Below are 11,070 nucleotides of genomic sequence, written 5' to 3'. Positions count from 1 at the left end.
TACATGCATATTAATGTATTAATACCAGTAAAATATAAATGTATTTATTTATGTAATTTATCATAGGAATATTCTATTAGTTGTGCAGTGTTAAGTTGTCCATGCACAGTCATGTGACCCCAAAAAGTTTTTTCAAGTGATTGGAATAAGAAAAGGAAAAAGAGGGGTACAATTGTTTTTTTTTTTTTAAAGAAGGAGGGTTGCATGGAGTTAAGGAGGGAGGAGTCAAGCGGGGGAAGGAGCAGCTGGAGTCCCACACTTCACCCTCTCTTCTCCTTGTGGGGGGAAAAACGCGCACTTAAAAAAAAACAAAAAAAAAAACGCCACAACGGTGTGACGTGCACTCTTTCTTTTCTTTTTTTTTTTTTTTTTTAGGAGCGCGCGGTCGTCGTCACTTGTGTGGCGGACTTGATGCTTGCTTGTCCGACGGCCCTTGAAGGCAGCAAAGTGCGAGAAAGAAGAAGAAGAAGAAGAAGAAGAAGGAGAGGAGGACAAACTCTGACCGCGCCGTTTGGGAGTTGCAGCGTGGAGAAGGAAGAAGGGAAAAGTCTTCCAGGACATCTCCAGAGGCGCAACTGGAAAGAAAGAACCCCCCAAAAAGTGAGTCACGCCTATTCCTTCTGCATTTACACACTTTTTGGGGAGCAAGTTTTGGAACGGCGTGAAGTCCTCGGTCAAACAATTTCATGGAAAAGTTGAGTTGGAGTGAAAAAAACACGCGTAATTAATGTTGTGTAACTATGTTTTAGAACACGTAGTCGCGTAATAAGTGTAGGACAGAATACAACTTTTTGGACGCAAACTGAGTGGGAAACGAGTGTGTGTGTATGTGTATGTGTGTGTGTGTGTGTGTATGTGTGTATGTAAAGTTGTGGGGGGCACACGTGTGATCATATTTCACTTTATGTGTGTGTGTGTTGTTTCTGACTTGTTGAAACCGTTAACAAGAAGAAACACACACACACACACAAAATTGTCTGTACACTCTTAAGCACGTGCCTTGACCTTTGACCTCAAGCATTCAGGTGTAATTATTACTTGCATCACTGCCTTTATTTTTACAAGTTCACATGTGCCGCTTCAATTATCACTGGTGATTATTTTAAAAATGATAACTTTTTTTATATGACTTTATTGGGACAAAAAAAACACAAAAGGAGAATTATTTCAAAATGCCAACATTTAGACGTCATGTTTTTATTCTCGATGGGGGGGTTGGAAGTTTGTGTTGATTTTTGCTGTGAGAAAAAAAAAAGGCGACTTCCACATGTGGAGATATTTGTTTGAAAGTGCTCGCCAGCTGTTCCACATTTGATCTGCTCGGCCGGCTCTCGGGTTTCATCATGCCAGGGCTTCAGTCCTTCTCTTTTTCACGCTCGGAAAATTAGGCACGGCTGAGGAGAAGCCGCCACAACAACAACAAAAAAAAAATCTATATTTGATGGTGTTTTAGTCATAATTATCCTGGCTATAGAGTTAGTTATTATTAATTGTATACAATTTTATGCTGTGAAAATATTCTGTTTTTAGACCAGTTAAATTGACAACATGAGAATATTATGTAATTATAGTAAGGCCTCGTATACATAAAAATAAACCCCAATAATACATGTTTAATAAATGAAAGTGTAATTTACACAATTATTATATTATACTATATACATATATAAATTCATAAAAATATTATTTCCACTGAATTAAGATTAATTTACTTAATTAAATTAATTATTAAGTATTACATTAATTTAGCCCACTTATTTGAGTTGAGTTGAGTTTGAGTTTATTTCGAACATGCAAACATACAACATGATACATCACAATTTCCAGTTTCTTTTTTCAACAAGTCCGAAAAGGAGTAGGAAGAAGAAGAGCTTATTCAATCCTACCCCTTTTCTTTCACATAACAGTTGCTAAAACTTTTGTTCACTTCCTGTTCTCAATTTATTCACAATATAAGCTGTCATACATTTTTTGTAGTATTGCCATGAGATTTAATATTAATAAATTAAGCAGAAATATGTGTTTTATTCAAGGGCAGGAGTCAAGGGTATTGGTGTAAAACAGGTGCACCTTTACCAACAAAAAAAAGGACTTTGTCTCGTTAAGATGGTGACGAATGCGGCAGCGTTTAAGATGCTAATCTGCAGGAATGAAGAAGAAGAAGAAGAAGATGTATATGCGGCGAGGAGCGGTCCGGAAAATGCGAACATCCGGCGGGTATTCCAGATAGTGCTGTTTATCTCAACTTTTTAAGTCCCAAATTATGCAAGAGTTACGCTTGCTCGCCGCACCCGTGACCCTCTGACCCTGCAGAATAGAAGCTGTCATGTTAATGCGAGGAGGTGACATTCTATTAGCTTTTTGAGCTATGGCCTCTCCTCCTTTTTTAACACGCACACACACACGCACACACACACACACACACACACACACACACACACACACGCACGCACACACACACACACACATACACACAGTGTCCTCAGGCGTTTTTCCCCACCCTTTGGAAGAATACCTGCTATCAAGTTTGTATGCCCTAATGAGCTGTGTTGTGGTGCTAATGGCGGCCCTCAAAAGAGGTGCGAGAGCTTGTGTGTTGTGAAGGAAGTTGACTTTCCTTTAAGATAATTTGCTGTTTGGCTGTCGGGACATGTCGCCTCGGCTGGGCTTGTTTGTTTATAAAACGCCTGCTTGGTGGAAAGTTTTCAACCAGGAGCTTCCTGACAGTAGAAGATTAATGTGGAAAAGGGATGTGGGGGTTGGGGTGGTGGTGTGGGGTGGAGTAGGAGAAAGTTGGCGATGGCGAGCTGTAACGTGAAAACGTCCGGATACATTTGCGTGCGTGCGGAGACGAGAAAGAAGGGGCGCAGGAGGGCTCCTCCTTGGCCCGCTAATCCCCAGGCCCAGCCATCCCTTCAGGGCATGCTTCAGATCTGGCTCTGCGGCGCTCCGTGCGGACCAGCCATCTCCGACGGCCGATTTAATATGCTATGTGTTCCCGCTCTGCCCCCCCCCCCCCCCCCCCCCCCACCACCACCACCATCATTGTCCCAGTGCGGGACCCCAGAACCCCCCCCCCCCCTTGCTTCAAGGAGCCTGCTAAAGGCACCTTTCAAGCCGGGTGATGTCTTTGGATAAGGCGTGAGGCGATATTCTGTCATTATAGATGTGTGCCGTGCATATTCAGGGCCTGACTTTATCTCCTTTCTTTATCTGAGGCCAAGACGCCAGCGGTTTCATAATGTGCCTGAAGAAACTGCAGGACTCCGTAACACACCAGGGCCTTAAAAATCCCAATTTTGATCCACAGACTTGCCTATCAGTGAACTTTGCAAGTCGGATTCACGCAACATTACTGAAAAATTTATTTTCATTTACGTAGTTTTTAAACGTGAGTATGGCGAACAAATCAACCAACAAGCTTCTTCAAACTTTAGTGTCCATCCATCCTTCCAATTTCTTCGGCTTATCCGAGGTCGGGTCGCGGGGGCAGCAGCCTAAGCAGGGAAGCCCAGACTTCCCTCTCCCCAGCCACTCCGTCCAGCATCCCCCAAAGAATGCCGAGGCGTTCCCAGGCCACCCCGGAGACATAGTCTTCCAAACGTGTCCCTTAGTGTGTTTCTCATAATCTTTCCAGGTTGCTGATGTCAACTCAAATTTGCATAGTTGGCCGTGACGCATGTGAGCAAAAACATGTCAAAAGAAAATCAAATGAATGCTTTCATGTTCGAGTTTCAAAAAGACCTGAAAATTCCGAATACTTCTTTCGCACTTCAGAGAGGTCTGATGGCTCTGTAAGTTGGCAACACTGATCCTTCCTGCTACGCCCTCTTATTCTCAGTCAGACCAGATCTTTTTGCTTTTTTGTACATTTGAAACACTTGTTTTTCAACCACTATGCCGCGGCACGCTATTGTGCCGTGAGATATTGTCTGGTGTGCCATGCGAGATTATGTAATTTCACCTGATTGCGTTAAAAATATTTTTTCAAGTAATTCTAATCCGCGAATGTGCGGTTGTTGAGTGTCTGTGCCATCTAGAGCTCGGCATAGTAACTGTGTTACACTCTTCCATATCAGTGGGTGGCAGCAGGTAGCTAATTGCTTTGTAGATGGTTTGTTGTGATCACGATTTGCAAAACGGTATCTAATGCTTGAACCAAAAATAAACAAAAGTGAGTGCCGCTAAAAAAAAGGCATCGAAGCTTAGGGAAGGCTATGTAGAATGAAACTACAACTGAACTGGCTACAAAGTAAACAAAAACAGAATGCTGGACGACAGCAAAGACTTACTGTGGAGCAGAGATGGCGTCCACAAAGTACATCCGAACATGACATGACAATCAACAATGTCCACACAAACAAAGATAGCAACAACTGAAATAGTTTTGATTGCTAAAACAAAGCAGGTGTGGGGAATAGTGCTCAAAGTAAGACATGAAACTGCTACAGGAAAATACAAACAAAACAGGACAAGGCACCAAAATAGGATAGCAAGACAAGAACTAAAACACTACACACATAAAAACAGCAAAACACTCAAAATAAGTCACGGCGTGATGTGACAGGTGATGACAGTACACCTACTTTGAGACAAGAGCTGTATTAATGCATGCTTGGTTATGGTTTGAATTAATAACCAATGACTGTTTATTGTCAATATTGAGTTACATTTTTTTATGATTTCTGCTGGTGGTGTGCCTTTGGATTTTTTCAGTAAAAAAAATGTGCCTTGGCTCAAAAAAGGTTGAAAAACACTGGTCTACATAACATGCAGTGGTGTTTTTTTTGGTAATTTTGCATAGAATGTTTTACAGACAGTGTTCAAGCCGCTTTCTGACCGTCTTGAGGATGCGCCGTTTTGTGGGCGGTCTTATTTACATACCTCCACTTCAAACGGCGTCTTATCCCCACCATCTTTGTTTTAGTTTTAGCGCTTCCATATGGTGTCTACTCACAAATATACATTTGAACTTTACGCTACTTTGTATTAGAAATAGCAACAGCGGAGGATGCATGTGCATGTACGAGCCAGTCTGCCTCACAATAGGAGGATAGAAAAAAATAAGTAATTTATTGACTCAATTGTGAACTCGCTTAAAGCTATTCGGGTGAATTTCTACCATATATGGAGATATACACTGACGTCACACTTGCAGAAAAAAACTTCACCAATTGGACACATTTCAAAAGGCTCATTTGGGGGAAGAATGAAGCAAGGCTGGATTGTTTTCTAAATATCTCTGCAGTGCCACTATGGTTTGAATAGAATATAATTGATTGTCATTGCACTTAAAAAGTACAACAAGATCAGTTTTCACTAAAACCCGTCCAAGAACAGACGTACAGTACAGAACAGAAAGACTGATGGGTTGCCACTTGTAAAGAGGTGGGAAGGATAGGTAAACATGGTGGTGGTGGGGAGAGCTCAGTTTGAAACCAGATGATTTTTTTTTTGGGGTACTTATGCAGATAACCAAACATACAAATTGAGGTACCAATAGGTCATCTTTATAAATCCTGAAAAATTGCATGCTTCCGCCTTTGTAGTCCTTGCCGAGTACGTAGTTGATAGGCTTCTTCTTTTTCTGTGTCTTCTTGTTATGGGAGATTCATCCTACGCTGTTGCCATTTCTAATATAAAGTAGTGTAAAGTTCTTACTTATATCTGTTAGTCAACTCGCCATGAAAGCACCAAAACATACTGGTGTAGTGAGTTTACTTTATTTACCCAAGGAACTTTAGTTATTAGAGTTCTGGTCAGACAGTTCATTTCTTCGTTTCCGGAAGAGGAGATGCTGCTCCATTATTGATTCAAGTAAAGTCTGAATGTCATTAAAACAGTTAGCTACATCTTTTGGCACTTCTTCCACTCCCGTCCTTGCACGCTACACCACACCGCTACAACAAAGATGACGGGGCGAAGACGCTGCCGAAAGTGAGCCACATAAATAAGACCGCCCACAAATGGCGCATCCTGAAGCCACTGTCAGAAAGCGGCTTGAAGATGATCTGTAAAACATAATCTATGCGACATTTTGACCTAAGAACCACCATTACACATTTTATGTAGACCACAAGGAAGTGTTTTCCATAAAAAAAAAAGTCATAATAATAATGCACCCTATAATCCGTTGCGCCTTTTATATGAAAAAAGATCGAAAATAGACCATTCATCGGGAGTGCGCCTTATAATCCGGTGTGCCCTTTGGTCCGGAAAATACGGTAAATAAATATAATTCTTGGAAATTCTGAGAATGTATTCAAGTCTGCACTGAGGTTGTCAAATCTGTTGGATCCAAATATTTGGTCCAGTTTTAACATATTTTTGTGAATTCATGAATTATATTTATATACCACTTTTCTCAAGTTACTCAAAGCACTTTACATAGTGAAACCCAATATCTAAGTTACATGTTTAAACCAGTGTCTGTGGCACTGGGAGCAGGTGGGTAAAGTGTCTTGCCCAAGGACACAATGGCAGTGACTAGGATGGCGGAAGAGGGGATCGAACCTGCAACCCTGAAGTTGCTGACACGGCCTATCCACCAACCGAGTTATACCGCCCCATATATTAATGTACTTTCTTCCACAGTCCTACAAAGTCCACAAGGAGTTCTTCAGCTCTTTAGGGAGTGCACGTTTGTTTGTAGGACATGTATTCAAGTTTGCCTTAAAACTGCTGGACCCAAGTATCGGGTTTAACCGATGGGTCGTGCAAATAGTGCAAAAGTATTTGTTTGATTTTCCAACTGAGGCGGGCATTAGAGTCCATTCTTTGGCGCTCCGTTGTTTGGTCTTCGAACTGAACCGTTCTGTAGCGTATGGTGGAAATGAGGCCTCAGTTGTTGTTGGATAGTTCCTCCGTGCGCACGTCCGCACACGTTTCGCTCCGTCAGGCAGTCCGTGTGGACAGCCAGGCGAGATCGCCAGCAGGGATAAACGTGTTGGGCCTCAGCTCCATTTGATGCGGACGTTCACGCCGCATCTCCTGCGGGCACGGAGCCGCGTTCGCCTAATGAACAGGAAACGGTGTTTATCGCCAGTCTAAATAAACGAGTGTGAGTGTTTTCTTTTCTCACGTACTTGAGGAGGAGCAGGACGAGGGTGCCGCTCATCCCCTTCACCTTTCGCTGCAGTTAAAAAAAAAACAAAAAACGTCTTCAGTTCTGCGGTGGCGTGAATTGTCGCAGCGAGAGGTGAAGTGTTTTGCTCCGGGGGCCGTTTGCTCATAAAGTTGAGCGCCGGTTTGTTTTTGCACATGTGACACCGTGCCGCCTTCGACGGGGACTATCCGTCACTTGAAGCACGCTCTTATTCCTCTAAACGTTTTGTCCCCCGCGTCATTAATGAAGTTCTGCATTCAAAGCGTCACAATGTGAATCCTGTGTGTTTGCGGTCCCATGGCGCTCGTCCCTCACTCTTTCATTTCGGAGTCTCAGCGCATCCTGGAGTGGAGGTCAATGAGGGGTCTATTGTTTGCCGTGTCAGGAGGTTAATACCTGAAAGAAGCACAGCAAACATGCCCCCCCTGCTTGTCGGCCGCCCCCTTTCACTCTTCGTTTCCGTCCCATTCTGGACTGTTCTTTCTTTTTTTTTTCTTTTTTTGGGGGGGGATTTAGCAAAGAATGCTGACAGAGCCTGGCTTTAATAGTGCCTCCTCATCTTGGAGAAAAGAAGAACTCAACTATCTGAGCAAACTTCTGCCCCAAGCCCCCCACCTCCCCACCTTGACAGTGCTGCATTTGAAGACTAATCGTTTTTTCTCATGCAAAGCATGCTGTTTTAAGAGGGGGAGAGAAGGGGGTGGGGGGCTGTGTTTTAACAATACTCCACAGGGAATGAGGAACAGGGTTTTGGGGATGGAATAAGGGGAGGTGGGCTGTGTGTGTGTGTGGGGGGTGGGGGGATTCCTCTCTCCTTTTTCTCTGTAGACAAAGCCCAGTTCCTTTCAGGGCTCCATGGGAGGGAGGGGGCGCGGCGTGCAGGATGAAGCGCATCCAAGTTCCTTGAAAGAGAGGGAGACATTTTCAATGACAGTTTGTCATCGTGCTCTATGAACTTCCCGGCGAAACGTGGGGGCGGCCTTCTGCTGCTGACAGGCCAGGCGAAGGGCGTAAAAAAGTTGCGGAGGAGAAGAACGGAGGCCTCCAAAACGTCTACACTGGCATTTTTATTAAAGGAGGTGCGGGAGGTTGGAGGGGGGGGCGACATTCTTTGGAAGTATATCTTATTCATGAAGAAAAGCCAGGTTGGACTTCCTAAAGAATTCATTATATGGCAGATGCAGGTTGCAGAGCGCCACGCTGTAAAGCCTCCCCCGGTGCAAGGAGAGGCCTGACCGGCGAGAAGGCGTCCATTTGTCAAAGGTGCCGGACCGGACCCGTTTTTTTCTCCCACTCCTCGACACTTTCCCCATCCGCTCTCGGACTCATTGTCCGGGCCCACGCAGGACATTAGTCACCGCCATGCCCAGCGGGCCGCGGGCGGGGAGGGGGGCCTCAGCCCTGCGAGTCCTGGGGTGGGGGAAAGTTGGGAGGGTGAGAGCATGGCGAGGAAAATGTGGGTCGGAAGCAAAGTGAGGAAGATGAAATGTAGGAGTGTGTGTGTGTGTGTGTGTGCGTGTGTGTACGACCACTCTTACACTCCTAGCTCTACCTCAGGGCTCAGTGTGTAAGCCCCTGTCTACCCCCCACTCCCACCCCAAAGCTGCTTTCACAAAGAGATTTACAAGACAGGTCTCCGGTGTGTTTCACTGCCCTGCATGATAAGTGCTGGGCTTGGAGTGTGTGTTGTGTGTGTGTGTCTCTCAAAATCCTGACCTTTCTTGTCTTCCCAAATAAAATTCTGCTGCGTTATTAGCGATCCGAGCAGGCCCCCGTAAGAAAGGACCCCTCTGTGCTATATCCTCCTGAGGACCATCGTCCTCTGCGGTGGACATTAGTTAGTTTTTAGTCTATTTCTCCTGTCAGAGTTGCATATTTTGGAAAAAAAGTATTCTAAAAATGTCCACTGCAGAGGACATTGGGACTCACGCGTGTGTGAAAGTATTCCGCACATAACCGGTACAAGGATCCCGTTAGCTTTTAGAATTATTTATAAAGCTCGGCTTTTATGCGGCTCCTTGTCTGTCTCCTCCCATTACGGGCTACCTGCCCTCCCCTTTTTTCGTCCCCAAATGCTCCCCTCGATCCCCTCACTGTGTACGGTGGGAGGGAACCCCATAAGACCTAAACCCAAAGGAACAAGAACCATCATTCCTTTGCGTTTTGGGGTCCAAGACCTTGGACGAGCCATGAATGAAAATTATTCTCACCCCAGTTATTAATGATAAAATTCCCCTTGCACAATAGAAGCGTAATGAGAAAACAATCCGCAAAGTCAAGAAGGTTGCAGAAAAAGGGTTGATTAATGAGGCGAGGCACCTTCAGGCTTGTGTTTTGTGGTTACAGCACCACCTGTTGCTTTGATGGCCGCACATGTTAAACTGTAAATCACTTTAGTGACACCGAGCATGCAATACAAATACGTATCCTCAAAAGGCCTTTTTCCACCCCAGGAACCTTTACGTTTTACCTGCTAAAAGAAACACCACGGCCCCTGCGTTTCAACAGAAAACTACCTGGGTATATAAAGTTCAACAGGAACTATTTTAGTCCCCGGTAACGGTTTCTACAGGAACTTAGCAGGACTGTGCTGTCAAACGCTGATTGGTTGGTCACAATTGGGGCAAGGAGTTTGAAACTTTCGGCACCTAACGATTTGATCCAAATCCGATTCCTGGGGTGACGATTCCATTTAGAATCAATTCTTGATTCTTGATGCAAACAGATTCTCGCAATGTATATTTTGGTATAATAATTATGATGAAACTTTTTCAAAACATAAAAAATTGATTCCTATTAAAAAAATAATAAATGTATTTTCATTTTTTTAAATTGATTTTTGAAAACTATGAATCGATTTAGGATCCGGATGGATAAGAATCGCGATTCGGATACTAAACGACTTTTGTGCGCATTGCTATTTTTTTGTTCCACTTTGTATTCCAAATTTTAGTCCCCATTAAAGTATGGGGAACCACTTGTTTGTTTATAATTTCTTGTGTATTTGTATTACCACATACTTGAAAACAGAGAAAGAACAACGATAGGAACTTTTGAGGTGCAGGAACGTTTGTGTGACTACTGAACAGTGATTAGTGGAACTATCTTGTAGTGTTTTTACTCGGCCGTTTAGGATAGTACAGTATATATGCAGTTTAATGTGTATTATTTTGTTTAATCCTGTAAAAGTATACAGTGACACGCTGTCTGTGTAGTTATAAACCTCAACCCGAGTGACTGAATGTTAATGCCAGCAGGCTAAGGCTAACTTTGTAGGTAATGTTGTTGCTGTGAGATGAAAACTGATATTTATCATTTCTATATTGTTTACAGCCAGAATTGATCATTTATTACTTACTGAGGCGGCAACTTTTTGCCTGTTCGACACTTTTGGACAAAAGCCTGACTTTTCTTGTAAAATTTGCGACTCTTTGTTTTTCAATCAAATCGCTTTGTTTATTATTGCTTTGTGTTTTATTAATTTACACGTTAGTAAATGAAATAGGAAAGGCCTCAAATTTTATAGTAGAACCTCGACTAATTGTATCTTAAATAGAAAAGTTGATATTTTAAAGAACATTTCTCCATAAGAAACAATGTAAACATGACTGATGGCTTCAAGCTTGTTCTTAATGTGCAGTTGAAGCCCATTCTATTCATATTTCATTAAACATGTGTACACTTTGAACACAATACAAAGCACATACTGCACATCAAACAAACATAACAAGATACATTTTCTACCAATTAACAAAGCCAAAACTACAACAACTGGCTGAACTGTCCTCATTTTCCGCACATTGTCACTAGCCTTGTGGTGCATTGAAATCACTAAGTTCCTTAACTTCAACAGCCAGGTCGCTATAATGATTAGGAATAAAACATCAAATCCACATGTTGCCTAAACCCTTTCGGTCTGCAACATTTTCAATTTATGAATGTACAACTGTTTTTTTATGTAAAGC

At 43.0% G+C, this 11,070-nt stretch overlaps 1 protein-coding gene across 1 annotated transcript in view; it reads left to right on the top strand.

The window, feature by feature from the left end:
• The first annotated feature begins 302 nt into the window (after positions 1-302).
• The window catches only part of gli3 (GLI family zinc finger 3), a 173,785-nt gene continuing 163,017 nt past the window's right edge, over positions 303-11,070 (top strand). The window contains exon 1 of the mRNA XM_061921678.1: positions 303-600. The gene's annotated coding sequence lies outside the window, so the exon portion shown is untranslated. The remainder of the gene's footprint in view (positions 601-11,070) is intronic.

This window comes from Nerophis ophidion, linkage group LG15, assembly GCF_033978795.1.
Source record: "Nerophis ophidion isolate RoL-2023_Sa linkage group LG15, RoL_Noph_v1.0, whole genome shotgun sequence".
NCBI classification, from domain to species: domain Eukaryota; kingdom Metazoa; phylum Chordata; class Actinopteri; order Syngnathiformes; family Syngnathidae; genus Nerophis; species Nerophis ophidion.
The sequence above is the reverse complement of the archived record's forward strand: the minus strand, read 5'-3'. Positions and strand labels throughout refer to the sequence as shown.